This window comes from Balaenoptera ricei, chromosome 8, assembly GCF_028023285.1.
Source record: "Balaenoptera ricei isolate mBalRic1 chromosome 8, mBalRic1.hap2, whole genome shotgun sequence".
Lineage (NCBI taxonomy): Eukaryota > Metazoa > Chordata > Mammalia > Artiodactyla > Balaenopteridae > Balaenoptera > Balaenoptera ricei.
Window position 1 is genome coordinate 42,273,450 of NC_082646.1, and position 13,516 is coordinate 42,286,965.

Below are 13,516 nucleotides of genomic sequence, written 5' to 3' on the forward strand. Positions count from 1 at the left end.
ATTATGTTCCCATTGAATGGTAGTAATTTTCTCCATTATTTTCTATTATTAATGGTTCTCTCTCTCTCTCTCTCTCTCTCTCACCTGTTTCTAGGAGGAAAGGGTTAAAATAATTTAACCATATCTTCTTAGAAGCTATTGAAGAGTTTTTTTTTTTTTTTTTTTTTTAAGATAGAGTGGTCACTTGAACCTTATGGTTATATTAGAGAAACATATTGAAATATAACTTCTGTGGAATATCAATGCCAAGGTTTCTCATTAATAATATTTTATCTTAACATTGAGCATGGGCAATTCCAAAATCTTAGAGAAGCAGCTCCTGTTACATTTTCTAATTTGTATTCGGGGGACCTAAGAATTTGACCTCTTCAGATTTAAGTTCCATAATCCCATTCTCCTTTTTAAGACTCTGTTTAAAGACTCCCTGAGAGTATTCCTTCTTTTCATCTTACAGTACAGCTATATATTCAAGACTCCTTAAGGAAGTTATAGATCTTGGTGGTACAACAGCCTGGCATTTCTTTATATGTAGAAACAAACGCTAGACTGAGTGATATTCCTGATTATTGGCATATTCATACCTAGAATGTGTCAAACTATAAAAGGCAGCATTTGCTTAGTGGCTGCCTCTATATCATAGCCCTTTTAATGGGTCTAAGTCAAGAATTGTGATGTAACCTTCGTTTCTTTAAAAATGTTTTCTGTGCCTCACTTGAGCATAAGGATTATTTTAGCAGGTTGCATTAACTCAGCAGAAGGCCTTGTCCTGTGAAATATTCTCAGGCACATCTGCTCCCATCTTTAATATTCCCAGTATTTGAATGAAGCAAAGATGAAATCATGAGTAAGAGTTGCTCTCCATGGTGGGATGGAAGCTGGTTTGGGTGGCTGTCTGGGAAGACTCAGCCAATGACTCTTCTCACCTGCCAATGAGACGTCACCTGCTGGGGTGAGGGTCATAGTGAGGGAGATGGTCACTAATGCGTCCTGACAGCTTCCTGAGAAAAAAAGAGTAAGGCTTTCTCCCTTCCTACAAACTGCTCTACGGTATGAAAGAGGTACTAAATGTGATTCTGTTAGCTCCTAGGAAAAGTGATTCCATGGCAGTGAGAGAGGGTGAAACTCTCAGCCAATTCAGGTCATTTTGTGAATAGCGTGTGTCACTTCCTGGAAATACGGTAAATAGGAAAGAAAAGCCTTTTTGATGAATATTGCTGCATAGTTAAATATGCCACATATCCTTGATATTCTGTATTGATGCAGTGAAGTCTAGGGTTTTTTGGGCAGTTTTCAAACACGTTGGGATAGGTGTGTAGCGGTGATTTCCAGATGACTGCAAAGCCCCAAGAGTTGCTCTGGAGGCTGAGAGAGGGCCTCAGTGAAAACATTTTGAGGAAAAAAATCCTTCCATCGTTTACCAAAGAATATCCCTCTTTCTGGCATTTTGTTGTGTATCAAAAATACAATGGTGCATTTACAATTCTAGGAAATAAAACTGGTACTTTTAGAAAATTCAAGCATTTAGGCATACGACTTTCAATTTGGGTACAAACTGGACATTTTTTCCCTAAACTTTTAAAATTATGACCTGCAATAACAGAAGAGTCATGTGCTTTAACAGATAATGATAAAGTGAGCCTCATGGCATTCTCTATACAGGTCAGGAAATAGAACTTGACCAATGCCTCAGAAGCCCACCAGTGTTCTCTTCCGGAAAGTTGTCTTGACTCCTGCAATTCAGAAGTCCTTACTTTTGCCACAAGGTGGTGCTTCCAAATCTAAAATTAAGCCAGTGTAGTTTTGAAGTAAATTTGGAACCTGTGCATACTAAACTATGCAGTAAAACCAAAATTAGCTTTCTAATTTTATATGTAAATTGCTTGACATATTTCACCTGGCTCAGCCTGGTGAAATTGCCAGGAAATTGCCCTTAAAATTGATAAATTTTACATGTAAAGGGTCAAGAAAACATTTTATGTTTTAAGAAACAAAGAGGAAAAACTCTTTATTAGAAAAATGGAATAAAAAAGTCTCCCACTGTAAAATTTTTCCAATGAAATGTACTATATTTAAAAATAACGGGACTTCCCTGGTGGCACAGTGGTTAAGAATCCACCTGCCCATGCAGGGGACATGGGTTCGATCCCTGGTCCGGAAAGATCCCACATACTGCAGAGCAACTAAGCCTGTGCGCCACAACTACTGAGCCCACGTGCCACAACTGAAGCCCGCAGTGCCTAGAGCCTGTGCTCTGCCACAAGAGAAGCCACTGCAGTGAGAAGCCCTCGCACCGCAGCGAAGAGTAGCCCGCGCTTGACACAACTAGAGAAAGCCCACGTGCAGCAACAAAGACTCAACATGGCCAAAAATAAATAAATAAATAAATAAATTAAATTTAATAAAAATAACCATCCCCCAATGTAATCTGATGTCCTCTTTTGTATCTCTCATACATTTAATTCACAGTATTTTGTGGCTTTTTAAAGCTAACTACCATTAAGATTATTATAAGTTTTTATAGAATGAAGACTTGGTTTTTTGAGTCCAAAGAGCTTCCATGTTTTGAATGAAAAATGTCCACATTTCATCATTTGCTTTTCTCATTTTCTTTTAATAGTCTGAACTTAATGTTTAATAGCTAGGTCTGAAAATACTAGTGATTTAGCTTAATCTCTTAAGAAGTCAGTTCACGTAGCTTGCTATTGCCATGACTGATAACTAGATCTGATTTTAGCTGTTTAAATCGTAAAGGCAATGCATATTCATTCTTCAAAATTCAGACATTGAAATTTTATCAAAATGTGTATTTCCCTATAATCCTCTCCCCAGACACAACCTCTCAACAATTATGTATATATTTCTCCAGTTACTTTCGGCATGACTACTAACAAAAATTGTTGAACTAGAACCCCAAATTGTATAGTCAAATATTTTAGTCTCTGTGTCAAGGTGTATGTTCACCTTGGTACTTTTCTTGACATCCTGATTTTTCCATATCTTCTTTATCAAACTCTTTTTTTTTTTTTTTTTTTTTAAGGGAACGCTATTTATTTATTTATTTATTTATTTTGGCTGTGTTGGGTCTTCGTTTCTGTGCAAGGGCTTTCTCTAGTTGCAGCGAGCGGGGGCCACTCTTCATCGCGGTGCGCAGGCCTCTCACTGTCGCAGCCTCTCTTGTTGCGGAGCACCAGCTCCAGACGCGCAGGCTCAGTAGTTGTGGCTCACGGGCCTAGTCGCTCCGCGGCATGTGGGATCTTCCCAGACCAGGGCTCGAACCCATGTCCCCTGCATTGGCAGGCGGATTCTCAACCACTGCGCCACCAGGGAAGCCCTATCAAACTCTTTTAATTAAACCATCATTGCCTGTTTTAAGAGGTAATTGTACTGCCTTCCGATGTGTAATTTAAATGTTGTCACTCAATAATAATTTGGGTCAAATAAAAGAATATTTAATCTGTGTGCCTTGACGTCATAAGTGGTAAAGTGAGATTCAAAGAGCTCTTGAGTGGTGATTGCACATAATAGTTGATTAAATGAAAGAAGCACAATGGATATTAGGCTGGTTGGCCCAGGCCACACTCTCTTCTGCCTGTCAGAGCCACTAGGCAGTGCTGATGATTCACGTACAGCTACGCAACACTAGTGCTTGAGTACCCTTGATCACAGTGCCTGTTTAATTTCAAGAGTTTCATGTTCGTTTTGTTTAAAAATCAGTATTTTCTCCACTATAAGCTTATAAAACTAACTTCAGCCTACCTATGATTGCATTTGAACTGATTGCGGGGTGTATCTGGACTTTGCGCAAATGCTGCTAGAGGCAAAAAGCCATTGCCTAATGGAATAAGAGGTGCAATTGCACGTCTGTTGGTTTTTTTGGTTTTTTGTGGGGTTTTTTTGTCTATTGGTCTTAATAGTCTGCAAATAGGACTTGTGAAATGACATCTATCCATCCATAGACATATCTGAAAACACCCAATGGTTGATCATCCGTCTTGATTTCTGAGCTTTTTAGTAGTGCTTTAAAACCAGGTCATGTTTTTTAAACTTTTAATTTTGAAATAATATCAAATTTATGGAAAATGTGTAAGAATACTAGAGTACTTTTTACCTTTTATGCAGATTCACCAATTTTTAACATTTCGTCATTTAAAAAGTTATTCTCTATGTGTGTATGTTCCACACATATATATTCATATACAAGCATGAACATGCACACTTACATATACTTTTTTTCAATCTTTTGAGAGTAGGTTGCAAGGGGTAATGCTCCTTTACCCCTTATTATTTTCTTCAGTGTATACTCATGTGTCCTCAAATCTTACTCCCTTCCCTGTTGCCCCATGCCTTTCTCCTCTTTCTGCTCTATCCATTGTAGGTAAACAGTTTCATTCTTGTTTATCCTTTCTTCATTTTTGCTAAAAGTGGATATGTGTATTTTTAATTTCCCCATTTTTCTTATACAAAAATTTGTATGCTATATATATTCTCACTCCGAACAATATATCCTAGAAATTATTCCCTACAATTTTATAAAGGTCTTTTCTGTTTTTCATAGCTACACAATACTCCATTGAATTTAAATACCATGGTTTATTCTATCATTCTCCTACATATGGGTATTTAAGTAGTTCCAATATTTACAATATATAAATAATGCTGCAATATTAACCTTATTAGTATTTTCATATTTTTGGAAGTTTATCTTCAGAGTCAATTCCTAGAAGGTGGGATTGCTGGGTAAAAGGGTGAATGCATATGTAGTTTTGCTAAATACTGCCAAATTCCCTCCAGAGAGTTTGCATCATTTTGTATTTCTGCCAAAAATGTGTAAGACTGCCTGTTTCTCCTCACCATCAGAATTAATTGTCAAGCTTTTGATTTTTTGCCAATCTAGTGGATGATTATCTCCATGTAGTTTTAGTTTTCATTTCTGTTATGAATGAAGTTGAACTTGTAAATGTATATGTAAGGGCCATTTTTGGTACATTGCTTGTTCGTGTATTTTGTCCATTTTTCTAGGATTTTTAGTCCCTTCCCCCCCAAATTAATTTTTTAAAAACTTTTATATTAAGGATATTGGCCCTTTGTCTATAATGTATTGCAAAATTTGTTTTCTTTCCTTTTGTGCTCTTATAGTTTCATTTCTTTCACATTTAGATCTCTGATCCATTTAGAGTTTACTCTTTGTAAAGTTGTGAGAAATGGATTTAATTTTATCTTTTACAAATGACTATCCAGTTGTCTGTGCATCATTTATTAAAGTGGCCTCTTTGCCCCAGCAATGTGCTAGATTTTCATATGTAGTGTGGTCTATTTCTGGACTTTCTATTCCATTCCATTGGTCTGTCTCTTCATGCACTGATAGCACAAGGTTTAAATATGAAGGCTGTGTAGTATGGTATAATGTCTGATAGGGCTAATCACCCCTCATAGCTTTTCATTTTCAATGTTTTCTTAGCTATTCTTTTATGTTTGTTTTTCCAAATGAACTTAAGTATCAATTTTGTAGCTTCAGCAACAAAAAATTTTTTTGGTTTTTTTTTTGGAGGAATTGCATTAAATTTATAAATTAGGAAGAACTGACATCTTGTATGGACGTCAAGTCTATTTTATGTGTTTCAGAAATGTTCTAAATGTTCTTCATAGAGGTTTTGAACACTTCTAAAATTTAATCTTAAGTATTTTGTCTTTTGCGCTGCTATTGTGATTATAGTTTTTCTCTTCCATTATATCTTTCTTCAAAAATTTTATTTATTTTATTTATTTTCGGCTGCATTGAGTCTTCATTGCTGTGTGTGGGCTTTCTCTAGTTGCAGCGAGCAGGGGCTACTCTTCGTTGCGGTGGCTTCTTGTTGCGGAGCATGGGCTCTAGGCATGCGGGTTTCAGTAGTTGTGGCATGCGGGCTCAGTAGTTGTGGCTTGTGGACTCTAGAGTGCAGGTTCAGTAGTTGTGGTGCACGGGCTTAGTTGCTCCACAGCATGTGGGATCCTCCCCGAACAGGGCTCGAAACGGTGTCCCCTGCATTGGCAGGAGGATTCTTAACCACTTTGCCACCAGGGAAGCCTTTCCATTATATCTTATAACTGGTTATTTTTATATATGAAAGCTATTCATTTTTGCATGATAATTTTATATCCTGCTAACTTGCTGAATTCAATCGTTTAAATTTGTTTTATCTTTGATGCGCTAGGATTTTCCAGGTGTAATTTTATGTGACCCACCGATAAAGATATTTTTGCTTCTTGTTTCAATTCTTATGCCTTTAATTTTTTCTCTTATCTAAGTGCATTGGCCTCCACCTCCATGTTAATATATCAAAAAAAACTGGCAATGTGCAGACAGGGAATGTAAAGTTTTTTCTATACACTTTGGTGGAATGTTACCAAAGTTAAAAAACTGTAACTAAAAATAGCTCGGAAAATTCTTCTCCAGGCAAATTTTATAAATTTACCAAATAATAACTTCATTCAAGTGGAATTATACGATGTGTACCTTATTGTGTATGACTTCTTTCTCACTGTGTGATGTCTGAGATCATTCATGTTGCAGCATGACTGTACTTTTTCATTGCTTATAGCAGTTTCCACTCTCACCAGTCCATATCCTTGCAAAATATTTGGTATTTTCAGTCTTTTTAATTTTAGTCATACTGATGGATATGTAATAGTATCTTCTTGTGGTTTTATTTTCATTTCTCTGATGACTAATGATGTTAAGGAACATTTCATATTTTTTGTGCAAATTTTGATGTCATCTTTTGGGATATATGTATTCAGATATTTTGCCCATTTTTGAATGGGTTGTCTGCCTTTTTCTTACTAATTTCTGGGAGATATATTTTATACAATTCCTTTGTTGAGTATATGTATTGCAAAATCTTCTCCAGTGGCTTACCTTTTTGTTCTGTAAATGATGTGTTGTTGAACAGAAGTTCTTAATTTCAACAAAGGTCAATTTATCAATGATTAGTGTTTCTGTGTCCTGTTTGAGAAAACCATTCTCTATCCTAAGATCATAAAGAGATTCTTCTGTGTTATGTCCCAGAAGCTTATCTGATTTGCCTCTCACATTTAACTCTACAGTCCAGCTGGGAGTTGATTTTTATGTGTGGTCTGAGATAGGAATTATGTTTCATTCTATTCCACATGGAGATGCACTGGCCTCAGCACCGTTTGTTGAAATGACAGTCCTTTACCCCTGCTCTGCAGAGCTATCTTAGTCATTAATTAACAGACCATATATATACAGATCTATTTCTGAAATCTTTATTCTGTTCCATTGCTCTATTTGGAATTAATTGCTATAGTTTTATAATGAGTTTTATAATAAGAACAAGTCTTCCATCTTTGTTTTTTTCCCCCAAGGTTTTTTGGTAATTCCTGGCTCTACAAATTTTCAAGTAAATTTTGTAATTATATATACTGCTTGTGAGCTAATATAAGGTCTTAACAAAAATACCTGTGTGGTTTCAGTTTGGTTATAATTTTTTTTTATTGAAGTATAGTTGATTTACAATGTTGTGTTAATTTCTGCTGTACAGCAAAGTGATTCAGCTATGTATGAGTGTGTATATATATATATTCTTTTTTTTTAATGTAAATTTATTTATTTATTTATTTTTGGCTGTGTTGGGTCTTTGTTGCTGTGCGCGGGCTTTCTCTAGTTGCAGCAAGGGGGGGGCTACTCTTTGTTGCGGTGCGTGGGCTTCTCATTGTGGTGGCTTCTCTTGTTGCGGAGAACGGGCTCTAGGCACGCGGGCTTCAGTAGTTGTGGCATGCGGGCTCAGTAGTTGTGGCTCGCGGGCTCTAGAGCACAGGCTCAGTAGTTGTGGCACACGGGCTTAGTTGCTCCACAGCATGTGGGATCTTCTTGGACCAGGGCTCAAACCCATGTCCCCAGCATTGGCAGGCAGATTCTTAACCACTGTGCCACTAGGGAAGTCTCTACATTCTTTTTTAATATTTTTTTCCATTATGGTTTATCTCAGGATATTGAATATAGTTCCCTGTGCTATATAGTTGGTTATAATTCTTAACTGTTGTCAATTGCAGTTGATTTAATTTAAACCTTGATCTTATTCCCAGTCTTGACTAGATATTTCCTTTGATAGTCAAAGAAACCAATTTTGGTTGCCAAAGCTAAAGTTTGCTGGGTGAGATTAGGAAAATATCCTGTTCTTGCTGGTATCTTCCTGTTTCCTACCTGAAATGTTATCAACCTCATTTACCTGGCCTAATGTTCCTTTGCCCATTGGTGGCATAGCCCAGTCAAGAGAGGGTAATACTGTTTCTTATGCCCCTACCTCACCCACCTTCTTTTCCTCCAACTTGTTTAAAGCATGTGCTGTTTTTCCCTCCTCTCCTGAAACGCTTCCTACATTTACAAAACAGTCAATCTGGGCTTTCTTCCAGTTCTGATCTTCACTACCCAACCCCCTCTGCCTCTCCACCCACTAGTTTCCTTCCATCTTCATTTCCACTTCCTAATACGCATCTCCTTATATTCTGCAGGGGTCCCTTCTCCTCATCAGATGCAGCAGGTGCTATGAAGGGAATGAGGAAAGGAGGAAAATGAGGGAGAGAACTGTTTATTGAGTTGCTCTTCCATGCCAGGCCCAGGTGTATATACACATTGTCATTATTTAATTCTCATAACACCACAGAGTAGGCATTATTACCCTTTTTTAAATAGCTTAAGATCACACAGCTAATAAATGTAGGGCTGAGATTTAAATCTAATTCTATCTGAATCCAAATCTCATTCTTTCCACATGACCACACTGCCTCCCATGAACTGAGGCATGTCCTGACTTACAGCTTAAAACATTAGTCTCAAATCCTAATGCATCTTTGAACAGAGACTATACAGAAAAGAAGGGCAAAGTCCAAAGTAGAATGTGAGCTAGATCTCAAGTTGGTGACTGGCCCAGGCGGGGTGAACACCCAGAGGAGAGCTCTCCCTTGGAGAGAGACATTTCAGGTGGTTACAGGGATTCATATTAAACAATGGGCAGTAAATATGGGTGACACACTGACCAAGTTCTTATGAATATTGAAAAGTAAATGGTTTCCAATTGGTCCAGATAAAATCTATAATAGATGATAGACAGATAGACAGAGAATGGGTGACCGCTGGGATTCTCAGGATTGATTCAGTTAGGTTTAATGTGTCCATCAACTAAAAACTTGTTTAATAGTAATTTCCCACAGGAAGTTTTTCTATTTTGGGGGTTTTTTCTCCAAATCATATTTATTATTTTTTCTCTGATTATTAAAAAAAACTATAGGAAATCTAAAAAGTACTAAACAGCACAAAGAAAAAAAATATATATATATAATTAATATAGTAAATGTATATGTATTTGTGAATATAGCTGCTTTGTTTCTTTAAGATAAATTCTTAGACGTGAACTTTTTGGACATAAAGTGTGGGTCATATTTTAAACACTTGGTAAAAACCTACAAATTCCCTTGTTGAATGGCCAGAGGACATGAATTTTAAAATGACAGACTGGAAATGCAAATAGCTACTAAGCCCAGGACTTTATTAGTAATTAAATTAACTTAAGGGACATATCATTTTTAACTATTGAAATAGAAGCTTTTCATTCATGCGATTTTTTTTTTTTTTTTTTTGGCTTCAGAACAGGTTTAATTACTCCAGTTAAGGATAGAGAGATAACACCTAGAGTAGTTCTCCCAGCCTTGAGGATTCAGTAGAACACTGACTTTCATTAAGGAAAATAGACCAAATATTGCTAATACAGAGCCACTGCGTTTTTCAGGCAAGTCAATTAGGAAAGCTCCTCCTTGAAAACGGATGAATAGTTCTCAGAAAAAGGAGGAGCCATTATTCCTCTGAACCACCCATGAACATTCCAGAGAAGAGGCAGATAGAGAGTTAGATTCTAGAAGAGACGGCAGCGAGGAGCTAGGCCCTTACGCAGGTGGTAGTGGCCAGCAGAGATGGTGCAATGAGCCCCAGGCCTCCCTGGTCCTAGGAGAATGCTCTGGACCAGAAGTCTGCGAGAAAAGGCTGGGTAATGCCACCAGTCTTCACAGACAGACAGGCCTCCTCTGGACTGTAGCGCAGCTAGGGCTCCTCTTCCTCATACCAGCACTGTTCACTGAAGTCAGGGGAAAAGGCTGCAATCTCTCTACTGGCTGAAACCACAGTCTGAGCCATGGGTTGTGTTACAGGTGTTGGTGAGGCCAAAACTCCCACGAATTGAATCTGGGGCCACGTGGCATGCTCGAAACACTCTGGTGGGTCCGATCCCTCTGGGTCCTCCAGATCTGGATGCCATCCTTGTGGGGGAGGATTTAGGCTCAGATTGGCCCACTGGCCATGAACTCCACCAACTGCTGAGAGAAAAAATGCCCTCCACGTTCTTGGTAAAACTTCTGGCAATCTTCCCTTCTCCACAGAAATTCTGTCATTCGTACAATGAGGAACTTGTTGCTCTGAATCTGCTGATGAACAGCCTCCAGAATCAGTGGGTGAACAACTGCAGGCTTGATCAGGGCCAGAGTGAGGTGGAGAGCATGAGGGCTCCGCAAGATCAAGGTCGTCTGTCTCCTGCCATCAGAGAGCCTGATAAGAGACCCATCAGGGCTGCACTCCCCACCCTTCCTACTCTGGAGCCCTCACTCATTCGACACTGAGCAAAGGCAAAAAACAAAAAACAAAAACAAAAAGCAAAGAAAACCCAAATAACAACAACCCACAATAGACATGACCTCATGGGACATTTAGTCTAAAATACATATACCATTTATTGAACTCTGTTTGCCAAGACTGTGCTAAGCACTTTATAAACATTACATCTAATCACCACAAAACTCTGTGTGGTAGTTATTGTTACCGACTGAATGAAGAAACAGATGTTCAGAGACTGGCTCACATGTCACATGGCTACACAGGCTGAGGATTGAATCTCAACCTTGACTGACTCCAAAGATCTCACCATTAGCTTCTGGATGAAGAGGATTCTTTCAGAATGCATTTCAAAAAATCAATTCAATGACTGGGTGTTGGTTAGGGTACAGGGAAGTGGTGTTCTCATGTTGCTCGTGGGAGTATGAATGGATATATCTTTTCTGCAAAGCAATCTGGCAAAATTATCATAAGCCTTAAAGAGTTTTCATCTTTACCTGGAATTCCATTTTTTGCATTCTACCCCAAGGAGAGACTCAGAAATGTGATCAAAGATTTATGTACAGACATACCTCAGAAATATTGCAGATTCAGCTCCAGACCACTGCAATAAAACCAATATCATAATAAAGTGAGTCACATGAATTTTTTGTTTTCCCAGTCCATGTAAAAGTTATGTTTACACTATACTATGGTCTATTAAGTGTGCAATAGCATTATGTCTGAAAAAGAGTACATTCCTTCGTTTTAAAATACTTTATTGTTAAAAAATGCTAACCATCATCTGCGCCTTCAGCAAGTCATTAATCTTTTTTCTGGTGGAGGGTCTTGCCTCGATGTTGAAGGCTGCTGACTGATCAGGTGGTGGTTGCAGAAGGGTGGGGTGACTGTGGTAATTTCTTAAAATAAGACGACAATGAATTTTGCCCCATCAATTGACTCTTCCTTTCAGGAACAATTTCTCTTTAGCATGCAATACTGTTTGATAGCATTTAGCCCACATAGAACTTCTTTCAAAATTAGAGTCAATCCTCTCAAACCCTGATGCTGCTTTATCAGCTAAGCTGATTTAATATTCTAAATCCTTTGTTGTCATTTCAACAATCTTTCCAGCATCTTCACCGGAAGTAGATTCCATCTCAAAGCACTTTCTTTGCTCACCCATAGGAAGCAACTATCCATTGCTTCTGTTAAAGTTGTATCATGAGATTGCAGCAGTTCAGTCACATCTTCAGGCTTCACTTCTAGTTGTCTTGCTCTTTCCAACACATCTGTGGTTACATCTGCCACCGAAGTCCTGAATCCTTCAAAGTCATCCATGAAGGTTGGAACCAACTTCTTCCAAACTCCTGTTAATGTTGATATTTTGGCTTCTTCCCATGCATCATGAATGTTCTCAATGGCATCTAGGATGGTGTATCCTTTCCAGAAGGTTTTCAATTGACTTTGCCCAGATCCATCAGAGGAATCACTATCTATGGCAGCTGTAGTTTTACAAAATGTGTTTCTTAAGTAATAAGACTTGAAAGTCAAAATTACTCCTTGATCCATGGGCTGCAGAATGGATGTTGTGTTAGCAACATGAAAACAACACTAATCTCTTTGTACATCTTCATCAGAGCTCTTGGGTGGCCAGGTGCATTGTCAATGAGCAGTAATCGTTTTTTCTAAGCAGTAGGTCTCAACAGTGGGCTTAAAACATTCAGTAAACCATGTTGTAAACAAATGTGCTGTCAGCCAGGCCTTGTTCTTCCATTTCTAGAGCACAGGCAGAGTAGATTTAGCATAATTCTTAAGGGCTCTAGGATTTTTGGAATGGTAAATGAGCACTGGCTTCACCTTCAAGTCACCAGCTACATTAGCACCTAACAGAGAGTCAGCCTGTCCTTTGAAGCTTTGAAGCCAAGCATTGACTTTTCCTCTCTAGCTATGAAAGCCCTAGATGGCATCTTTTTCCAATATTAGGCTGTTTCATCTACATTGAAAATCTGCTATTTAGTGGAGCCGCCTTCAGTAATTATCTTAGCTAGATCTTCTGGATAACTTGCTGCAGCTTCTACATCAGCACTTGCTGCTTCACCCTGTACTTTTATATTATGGAGATGACTTCTTTCCTTAAACCTCATGAACCAACCTCTGCTATCAAACTTTTCTTCTACAGCTTCCTCACCTCTCTCAGCCTTCAGAGAACTGAAAAGAGTTAGGCCTTGCTCTGGATTAGGCTTTGGCGTAAGAGAATGTGGGAGCTGGTTTGATCTTCTATCCAGACCACGAAAACGTTCTCCATATCAGCAATAGGCTGTTTCTCTTATCATCTGTGTGTTCACTGGAATAGCACTTTTAATTTCCTTCAAGAACTTTTCCTTTGCAGTCACCACTTAGCTAACAGTTTGGTGCAGGAGGCCTAGCTTTCAGCCTGTCTCGGCTTTCAACATGTCTCCCTCACTAAGCTTAATTATTTCTAGCTTTTAATTTAAAGAAAGACGTGTGACTCTTCCCTGCACTTGAACACTTAGAGGCCACTGTAGGGTTATTAATTGGCCTAATTTCAGTATTGTTGTATCTCAGGGAATAAGGAGGCCTGAGGAGAGGGAGAGAGATGGGGAACAGCTGGTTGGTGGAGCAGTCAGAACATGCATGTTTATCAATAAAGTTTGCCATCTTATGTGGGCATGGTTTGTAGCACCCCAAAACAATGGCAATAGTAACATCAAAGATCACTGATCACAGATCACCATAACAAGTGTAATAACAATGAAAAAGTTTGGAATGTTGTTGTTGAGAGTTACCAAAATGTAACACAGAGACAGAAAGTGAGCAATTGCTACTGGAAAAACGGCGCCGATAGACTTGCTTGAC

The 13,516-nt window shown here is 38.4% G+C and overlaps 1 pseudogene; it reads right to left on the reverse strand.

The window, feature by feature from the left end:
• Nucleotides 1–9,997: 9,997 nt before the first annotated feature.
• LOC132370141 (nucleoside diphosphate kinase 6-like) lies at nucleotides 9,998–11,977 on the reverse strand (annotated as a pseudogene).
• Nucleotides 11,978–13,516: the final 1,539 nt, after the last annotated feature.